This window comes from Sinocyclocheilus rhinocerous, unplaced genomic scaffold, assembly GCF_001515625.1.
Source record: "Sinocyclocheilus rhinocerous isolate Xijiao unplaced genomic scaffold, SAMN03320098_v1.1 scaffold682, whole genome shotgun sequence".
Classification (NCBI taxonomy): Eukaryota; Metazoa; Chordata; class Actinopteri; order Cypriniformes; family Cyprinidae; genus Sinocyclocheilus; species Sinocyclocheilus rhinocerous.
In genome coordinates this window covers 446127-456325 of record NW_015642528.1, presented here as the reverse complement: position 1 = coordinate 456325, position 10199 = coordinate 446127, and the positions used below count along the sequence as shown (strand labels likewise).

The 10199-nt window shown below is 36.2% G+C and overlaps 1 protein-coding gene and 1 long non-coding RNA gene across 5 annotated transcripts in view; one reads left to right on the top strand and one right to left on the bottom strand.

The window, feature by feature from the left end:
- The window catches only part of LOC107756106 (cell adhesion molecule 1-like), a 328363-nt gene that overhangs the window by 277630 nt on the left and 40534 nt on the right, over positions 1 to 10199 (bottom strand). The gene's annotated exons all lie outside the window — the stretch shown is intronic.
- On the top strand, positions 7553 to 8080 carry LOC107756107 (uncharacterized). The gene is made up of 3 exons (XR_001641782.1): positions 7553 to 7587; positions 7773 to 7859; positions 8045 to 8080. It is a non-coding gene; the product is annotated as an uncharacterized LOC107756107 (long non-coding RNA).

Genomic DNA, 10199 nt, shown 5'->3' with positions numbered 1-10199 from the left:
ATCTTTAATATTTGGCCATTTCTTTAGGACAGAAATGCTATAGCCACTGTAATTTAATGAATATGTGGACATCAAGACGTGTAAACTCAGAGTGAGGGTTTGAGCTTTTATTTTGAAACCGCGATGTTTTCTCCTGAGTTTGCATAGATTTATAAATGATTTACCTTACAAATCTGATGAAATGCCGCACGTTGCGTTCCCAGATGAATGTTATAATAAACCCAAACTCACAACAACATGCAGAGATGGAGTTTGAGACGCTCCACACATGTAAATGATAACAGTTCCTGTGGAACTACTGTGAACGGAGCCGCTGTGTGACGCACGTACTTAACCTACACTCATGTAAATAATTAAAGCGCATATACTGTATTAGAACTGCATCGCATATAATTATTTTGCCAATTAAATCGTAGCGTTTGTGAATTCACATTTATGCTTAATTATGATTTAATATATCATGCAGCCTTGGGAAACAGCCTAATAATGTGTTTTATGGATTCTCATCCGTGAAATGCGCCACTTCCGGTATTTTGCCGGTTAGTCGACGCAAGCAAAATGAAGTCGAGGATTTTAAAAAATCAAATAGTCGAATAAAATCGACGAATCGCGACAGCCCTAGTAGCCTAGTAGATCTAACCAAAGATCTATGAAAAGGAATGAAATGAAAAGAGGAAAGTGTGTGCAGTGAGTCATGCCTTCCATTTGCACCATTCTGATCTAAATTCCCTCTGCGTAAAGCAAGAACAATGTCCAAGAGCGCAGCAGTGATGGACGCCTGCTGGATCCAACGCGCAGTGACAAGGCAGGAAAATGGAAAGGCGGCGCCATTAAGATTCTGCACACAAGTGGCAAGTGCTGTGTTACGCTTTAATTGAGAGTGCTGCATTCACATAATGGCTGGAATAATACCAAGTATTGTCATATAGAGACACAGAGAAAGTGGCAATAGGAGAACAAGATATGAATTCAGAAGGGAAGCAAACAAAAGGCTGTTGAGAAATAGTAAAGGAACCAAGCAAATTACATCAATACGAGAGATAAGTGAAAAAGCGGTTTAAATGCAAGAAGATTGAGGCTCAGAGAGGAAAACAAAATTCATCTGTCACGGTTTTAACACTGAATGAATAAGAAGAGAAGTCATAATATCTCTCGAATAAGAAAACAGCAAGTGGAAAAAAAAATCAACCTTTTGTTAACTCAACCGCAAATTAATAAATAATTTGCATGCATAGAACAAGGTATATCAATGTCTTATGGTGTTTTGTTGACATTTGTCTTTACAAATTAATTTTTTATGCTACAAAAATAAAACACTGACGGATCACAGGAAAAACGGTTTAGCCCCTAAGAATGGGAAATGCAGGAAATTTAAAACTCTGGCTCCAATTCCATTATTATTATTATTATTATTAGGTTTAGTATTATTATTGATTTTAATAATAATAACAATAATAATAAATGTTGGTAATATTTTTTGATAATACAAGTTTCTTTTTTTCTTAAATGAAAGAAAAATGTAAATAAGACCTGGTTCTTGATTCCCATTTCTGGATCACAGAAATCTAAAATGCTTGACTGCTTTTTCTACTGTATCACGCACAGCCACTAGGTGTTAAAGATGAGCTCATAAAAACGGTTAGCAGCATTTGTTATAGATGATGCGCTGCCCTTTCAACCGTTTCTTTTGATTGCAGGCTTCAAATAAAAGGAAAGTGAAATGAACATTAATTTACACGGTGGAAAAAGATAAACAGATTTGCTTTCCTTCAAAAAACATTTGACAAAACCATTAATGTTTTATGAGAATAACCTCCAGGAAACAAAAGGCCAGATGGTCTCAGTACCCAGAATTTCACATCTTTATAAATTTTTCAATGTGCAGTAGAAAGCTTTTTATAGAATTAAGATATGTGTGAAGCTCCAGGCACACAACGGGCGAAATGAAGACAAAGGTTCAAATTAAGCAAGGCTCTCTTCTCCACGGCACACACATCAAATCAAGACGGTTCACATGGTGTCAGTGCCGTCAAGTACTACTGGATTTGAACTGACACTTCCTGGGAGTTTTCATGATACTTGGCTGCTAACGCCATCAACTGCGATCCTTCCCTGACAATTAAGTGATTTAAACACCTCAGGGCTTGGGTTACTCTAAGACAGCTTAAAATCCTATAGTCAGACAGACAATCAAAATAAACGCGGCTGCTCTTGTTCCCGGTGGGCTGTTGCCGGAACAATCTTTAGCCATAGCGCTGACATGACGAGACAGGGTTCCTCCTTGATCATCCGTCGGAGACACAGCTTCTTTTTAAGATGATATCATTTGTATTCGCCGCATCTCAACAGCATCAATTACATTCTCAAATACTGCAGTGTAGGTTTAGCCTGAGCTTTTACGCTCCCAACTTAACTCATTATGCCTGTCAAATGTGGGAGAAGCTTATTAAGTTAACAAGCCTTTCCACCCAGCAAAGTGATTTAGCTTGATTTACAGTTTGTCAGTGCTGTAAACAAAAACCCAGGCTAAATAGATGGGAGGAAAAAGTTAGGCACAGCTTTGAAAGTAATTGATTGAGATTTCTATCCACCATAGACTTATAATAACTGTACCTCAAAATACTAAAGGCTATTTACTCTGACAGGGATCCAAAGTCAGGTACAAATTTGTCATTGCCAAAGAGATATTGACGTTTTCACTCAGAAAGATGGTATGCTTAACTACACAAATATGCATCTTTGTGACAACAATGGAGCTTCTATTCTTTTGTAGAATACATTTAAGCAAATGACTGCAAAGGCAACCTAAGTAACTTGTAAATTATATGATCTATGATAACTGATATGGGTACCAAGAGTGTTGGCGAGTAACTAGTTACATGTAATTACAAAATAACTGTAACTGTAATCTTTTACTGAGAAAAATGTGCAATTAAATTAGTTACTTATGAAAATGTTAACGATTACAAAGGGGGTAACATCTGAACATTTTCACGCACATACAGATTTGATTGATTTCTTTCCCAAATCGTATTGACTGCTCTAAAATATGAGACACCAATGTTTCAGAAGTTTAGTATACAGAATAGGACACATGCTTACTTGATAACTGTTTTATTTCCTATTTGGATTTATGTATGTTTTATTTTTTAAGATTCACTGTTTTTTCAAAACCATTGTTACGTGCCAGTGTTTCTTGTCATAGCTATGCAAAGATTTGATTTCAAAAACAGCATCATAGCTATTAAAATACATCTTATTTTAAATCTGTATTTAACCTCAAAACGATCTCAAAGTAAAAAAATGTGTTAAAGTCTGATTTTGTGGTGGCTGTGCTTTAAAATTCAATTTGTATAATCTTAATTCAAGTGATGAAGGATTTTGAGAAGTCTGACAGTAATCAGTGTTGAGAGCTACTGTAAGGTTAACCCTGCCTGTTTAAAAGTTTCAAAATGATTAACAGTTGAAAACATTAATTAGAAATTTAGAAAAGCAATCAAAAAGTAATCAAATGTAATCAGTTGCATTACTTTAATAAAGTAATTGAAGTAGTTACACTACTTATTATTAAATTTTAAATAAGGTAACGTAATCTGTAACCGTTATTGTGTGCATCCCTAAGCGATTTAACTAAAAACAAATCAGTAACAGGAACAGTAACAGTAACAGGCCTATAAGCAACAATATATTACCTTTCATGTCGCCTGTAGCCGTATGTGAAAGTAAAAGGTCTGCAATGTTTCAAAGATCAAAGTGCACAACAAATGGAGTTATTGTCTCCCAAAAGCACGAACCGATTCTGAACTTTCAAAACCGCATAAAAGGGACACATCATAGTTATAACTAACACATCCTCCATATTTCCATATGCATTCAACAGGTTGAAGGAACAGGTCACCTACACTGCAATTTCCTAAGGGCAGTATGAGCACTTCCTCCCACTGCAGAATCGGTCCTCATGGACAGGATGGAGAAGGGCGTGATGGCTCACGGGAGACTGAGGCAAGGGCAGAATGGACACCCACTGTGTTGTCGGGAGGGTTGCTGATGATATCTTTCAAAACCGGTCAGCAGCTCCGGCTCTGAAGAGAGGCGTTCGGGGAGCGGTAGAGAAAGATGGCCTCCCGCATGATCAATTATCCCATCTTTCACACTCGCACCAGAATCCACCTGTCTCCAATGACCTTCCTCATTTCTCAAATCCAACTCGTCATATTTAGTCCATTATCTGGCTTTAGGTTGGTCTCAGTCACGGGCCTCACAGCAGGAAAGAAATCTGAATCTGACTTTATGACTTGTAATGTAATTGTATTTACATCATTTATATCTATGAATGTAAGAACCTTTAAATCAGATTTTTGGATCTGTTTTCAAACACTGAAAAATATACTGTTCCATGTTTTAAACATAATAGAGATGTGCAAGTATTAATATACCATACTAAGTTACATCCTACACCACACATATACATACGCACAAGCCATGTTTTACAAGGTTTTTCACTAAATAAACACAATAATGACAGCAATTATATAATTTATATGCACATATAAAACTCCATAGCACTAAACTGCAATATTTTAACTACATTTATAATTTTACTACATTAAAAAAAATTAAACATGCCACACTACAACTTCCATTCAAAATTAATGAATCAATTCACTGAAATACTCACTTCAAACTGATTCCTTGAAATGAATCAAGACAGGGAGTTATTCCAAAAAATGTGTGAAATAAATAAATGCAATGTTCATGATTAAATGTATACTGTCCAAACAGTGAAAATTGATTATTTAGTGAAGGCTCCTGTGTATCAAATCAATAGCTTGTCCTTCTTAGAATAATGTGATGTATCTACCAATCAAACATTCTGTTTACAAAGTGACTTTCAAAGAGAATGACAGCATTGAGCACATCTAGCTACTTGTTTACCAGTAGATGGCTTAATGGCTTATTGTAGAACCATGAAACTTCAATTACAGTTGGGCACTTTGGCTTGAAACCTAGAGAAGCCTTGTGAAGTCGTAAGGACCTCTGTGAGATTCTGAGAGACAGATTTTCCAATTTTATGTTAGGGGAATAAGAGGTGTTACACTTTGGGATGTACATCACTGTCATTGAGAATGTGACCCACAACAAAATTGCTATTGATCTGGTGCTGCAATCATGTTAACAAGAGAACAGTTCTCGTAGGCCCATATGAAAGCAATCCAGGTGTATGTGTGCGCGTGTGGCTATCAGTCAATATGCACTCGCTTGGCATTTACCATTAATGTCAAAATAACTGACTGAATTGTTTTGAAAATTAATAGGCACACTTTCAAGAGGAAGTTTTAAATGTGCACTTTTTCCCTCTTTGGCCACCATCACTGTGCATTAGGCTCTCAAGAAACACTGGACTTTCTCCCATCTAAATAGTAATTACTTGCTCGCTCCCATCAACACGGCCCATTCTGCAGCACTTTACTGAAATAATAATCGAGACGTGTTTTCAAAAAGCTGTGCGCTAAGTATGACACGCTAAGCAGGTGGGTCTCAGCTGCTCGCCATTCCTTGACCATTTTTTCCCCTCACATGGCGATTTGTTCAATAAATTGCTGCTTCAAGCCATTTCACGTCCTAACAGTAGGGCAATTAGACATGTGTGCACAAAACCTTCCAGTCTCATTAACATTAGCTGAGAATTGTAAAATGGAGGCTAATGGGAGAGGAATGAGCTGGACTCATGAAACGGCTCTAGCGTTGGAAGACATTACGGGTTCAGGGATAGCCTTAGCATGGGAGGCGATCGATCGAGCGCTTGAGCTGAAGTGACGGTATTGCTTAGGTTGCACGTCTCTGGACTGGTCTGAAAATGATAAATTTAAAGGCCTGCTTGGCAGGGTAATTAAAACGTTAAGACTAAACTGAGCTGTCGTTTTTCCTGGTAACCGTTCGAGACAAAGTACCTCAGATAACCTTTGTTTTAAACACTTTGCTTGAGTGTTTGCTGGCAATAAAACAGAAAGGTCCTATGAGCGTCTTTCTTTAACATAGTATGAGTGACAAGCTTCTGTAGGCTAATTATGTGAGGATGTAGATGATATGGTACATATCCATGAGTGTTGTTATTATTGTTAACTAAAATTACCACCTTTAAAAACAGTTTTTGTTAATTGCAATAAAGCAGAAAAGAAATAAAACCGATGATAAACTTGAAAATGAGAAACTAAGTGAAAAAAGTAAGCAATAAAAAAAAAGTTGAAGTATTAAAACTAATTAAAACAAACTAAACAGAAATATAAAAAAAACTAAATAAAAAAAATGACAAAAGCATACAATTCCTAAATGAAAACTGAAAATATAAAACATAAAAGCTATTAATACAAAATATTAAATGAATTATAATAGTATATAAATAATCCTAAAACAAGACTGCATGAGTATTACTGCTCTTCATATGTCCTTAACACTTAAATATAGCCTACATTTCACTAAAATCTTTGAATCAGAAACTTAGCTGCTTATGAAATCAGCATTTAACCCTTTGGGGTCGACAAACGCGGATACGTGTTTTGTGGCATCTTCTCCTAATAACACCGAAAAGAACTTAAATGACACTTTCAGTTTTGATCTTACAGATAAGAGCAATACATCAATCGAATCTGTAAATGGTCTACTTTTATTTGTATACACACATAATAACAACAAAACTTTGTGCATTTATAAAATAAAGAAAACAAACAGGGTGCGCTGTCTGCCGCCTTGGTCTCCGTGATCTTCATTTAGAAATAATCCTTCCACTTTTTTGGCCACACTTCCACGGTTGTAGAAAAAGTAGGAGAGTAGATAGCTCAGACATAATAGTTCAGTTCGCAATTTTAGTAAAAATATGAGATAATCCAGAACAAAACAAGAAGAACACAACAGAAGAAAGGCAAATCAGCTAAGCAAAATAAGCTGAGACTAGAACTGACAAAGAACTGAAAAAAAATGGATACATATGAGTTAATAAGGAACTAAATTAGAATCAGAATCAGAATCAGAAAATAAGACAAAGGAAGTGTGAATACAGACACAGGAAAAGAAAACACAAACTATCAGTCCAGAATAAGATTAACTAATACAAATAATAGTTGCCATACTCACCATCATCTTGGATGTCATATTAGTGGGGATAGAACATTATTTCTATTAGTTGAGTCAAAAGAACATGCAAAATATGTTGTACAGATTCATTCACTGCATATATGTCTCACAACGCCAGGAAGTTTTTTTTATGTTCTATAAAATAGACAGCAACGATATAAAAGTAATGTGAGTTATAATGTTAATATGTTGAATGTTTTATACTCGGTCATTGGCGTTCGCGATCGTCTGATGTGTAAACGTATCAAGTAAGCTGTAAATAAGTGATGCATCGACAGACATATACGCGCGTCCTTTCTTATCAGTGATGCAATTTATTTATCAGCTATGCATCTTCTGGTAATTGCTAACAACTTTTTCAGTTTTCGTTTAGGACTGTGGCTGCATCACTGGCATAATTGCACAAGAAAGGCACACGTGTCGTTCAGTTTTGAGTTCGCTGGAAAATCATACTGAGTAAGTGCACAGTATAGTAATTGTAATTGTATTATTCCTAGAATATGTGGTAATATTATTTGTGGTTGATAGTGTTAAAATGTAGTTTCTTTGTTATTGGCATTCTGTTTTCTCATGAAGTATGCATACTATACTAAGGTACTGTGGGGAAAAAATGCTTACAATTGTTTATAAAATTATTTTAGGACCGAATACACCACTCTTGCCTTCACCTGCATCTCTCACAGTAAGGGGACACTCGTTCAGTTTTCAACTCCGTTCAGAATCTTAGAGTAAGTGTGCATTCACTATTTTACAGATGTTACTTTCATTTGATTTATTTACTGCATGGTAAAATATGTTTGCTATGTGTTCTTTGTGTTCTTTGTTTCGATAAATTAGTACTAGTATCAGTGAACATCATAATAATGTTAATAATGTAAACAGCATGCACAGCATGCTTGCTTTTTTATTTCAGATGTGAGAATAACAGTGCAAAAGAACCTGTTGCAAAGAGAGCCAAAGCAAAGCAGCCCACTTGGTCATGGAAATGGAGATTCCTGCCTGCACAAGAACCTGGACCACAGCTAAGACCATGTGATGCACACACTCCCATGAGTTATTTTATGTGATAGTTATATGTATTCTAAATAAACTACAAACAAAAAATAGATACATTTATTTTTTCCTCATATTCGCTCATTATGCAGCTCATTATGCGGGCCTTTGTCTTCTCAGGTGTGAATCACAGCATTATCCATGACCATTCACGCCCCCTCGCATATTACTTTTCTACACAAAATGTGTCTTAGAAAATTTAAATCAAAATATTTTTTTCTGTGAGTGAGTAAACAAGATGATTTTCACATCATTCTGAAGCAAAAACTCTAGACTTCAAGATCCAGTTCTCAAAAGTCTTGTGAACAAATGTTCTGTATGTGTTTTATGGCCTTATTTCAGTGACTTTAAAATTGTAGTTTTTCACTAAGCACGCATAAACGTTGTTTTCTCAAAAACACAATCACGTACATACATGCTGCTCACATATTATTGTAGCCCAGTTTGTGCTGATTACAGTGTTATTAAACTTTAGACATTCAAATGTTTGTAAGCAAAAAAAAAAAAAAGCACAGATGTCAGGGCATGTCAAAACTTTTCCAGGGCCCCAAAACACCCTCGACCCCAGGGTGTTAAAGGTGTGTATGTGCCCATGTGCAAGCAGGCCATGTGTCAAATCTATCTGGTGCTTTTTTGAGGAAAAAAAGACAAAGTAGAAAGAAACAGGAGAGAAGGTGGAAAAAGGACAAAACATTTCTGTTTACACAGCCCCTAGTTTACCGTTACTTAAGTTTTACTTCACTGTCTAGCGTGAAATTGGACATGATAACTCTTATTCCAGACCGTATCAGGTAAATGACAAAATAAGTTAGGATTAGATCCATGCATACGAGTGATGTGAAGAGAGGAAGTGCGTGATCTGGCATATATCAGGTGGAGAATTGGAAAATATTTTCCCTGTGGTTGGTTTAAATGACAGCTATGTAACTGTTTCTCCCATCTCTCATTCATACATACAATCTCTGGTCATTTAAACACCACAGTTACTTTGGTGGGGGCTTAGGTAAATTTTAGAGAAAATAAATATGATAAAAAAAAAATAACTAGCAAAATACACGTTCAAATATATTTAAAATTACTTTTTTTTTTTTGTATGTGTGTCTGTATGTGTGTGTTTACTATATCCAGGGCTAGTGGGTGAAAGGTGGTGACGATTATAGGGGTCCCCGGCGTTTTCAACCGACAGCCCGAGGCCAGCATAAAAGTTTTAAGCCTTACCAATTTAAACATTCAAGAGATTTTAAAGCATTCAAGCACATGACGTGAAAGAACTCAACTGAGTACTCGGTACGCACACAGAGAGCCGCGTCTTAGACAGCACGCAAACACCCAACCGAGCTTTCCTTTCTGCGAACAAATACACCTTGCCAGTTTAAAAATGCAAGCACAAAAAGACGCGAAAGAGCCCAATTCAGCACCCACGCGCTGTGTTCTGTGTGAACATCACGCACGCAGAGAGCCGTGTCTCATAGCCCTTGAACAACTAATTGAGTTTTGCCTCGTCTTGCACTTGAACGGACAAATACATACTTGGTGAGTATCCTCGAAAAACTGTCGGTTATGTCTTAAGTGAACATAAACAGTTGAGAAAGAAATCGGATGTGTATCATTATATTGGATGCATTGTCTCTTAAAGTGACGGCGCCTAATTTACTAGCTGCTGTTGGTGTCCTTAATGTTATTCCAAGAAAATAAAAGAGAGAAAATCACTCACTGCTCTTGACTGAATTACTGTGTAGTTTTAACAAGAGCTAATCAATATTTAATTTATACAGTGAAGACTATGCAATGCTATTTTACATCTGATTATTCAGTTTCTTTACCTGAATACCTACAAACTTGAAAAAAACTAAACATTGTTTAATTTCTATCTTTGTTCTATTTATTTATTTGTGCTATTTACACGATTTCAAACAGGGCCCATGGGTACAACCTGCAGCGGGGCCCTGCAAACCCCAGTTATGGCCCTGCTATATCAATTTAGTTTTTTTTTTTTTTTTTTTTTTTTTGTAAGT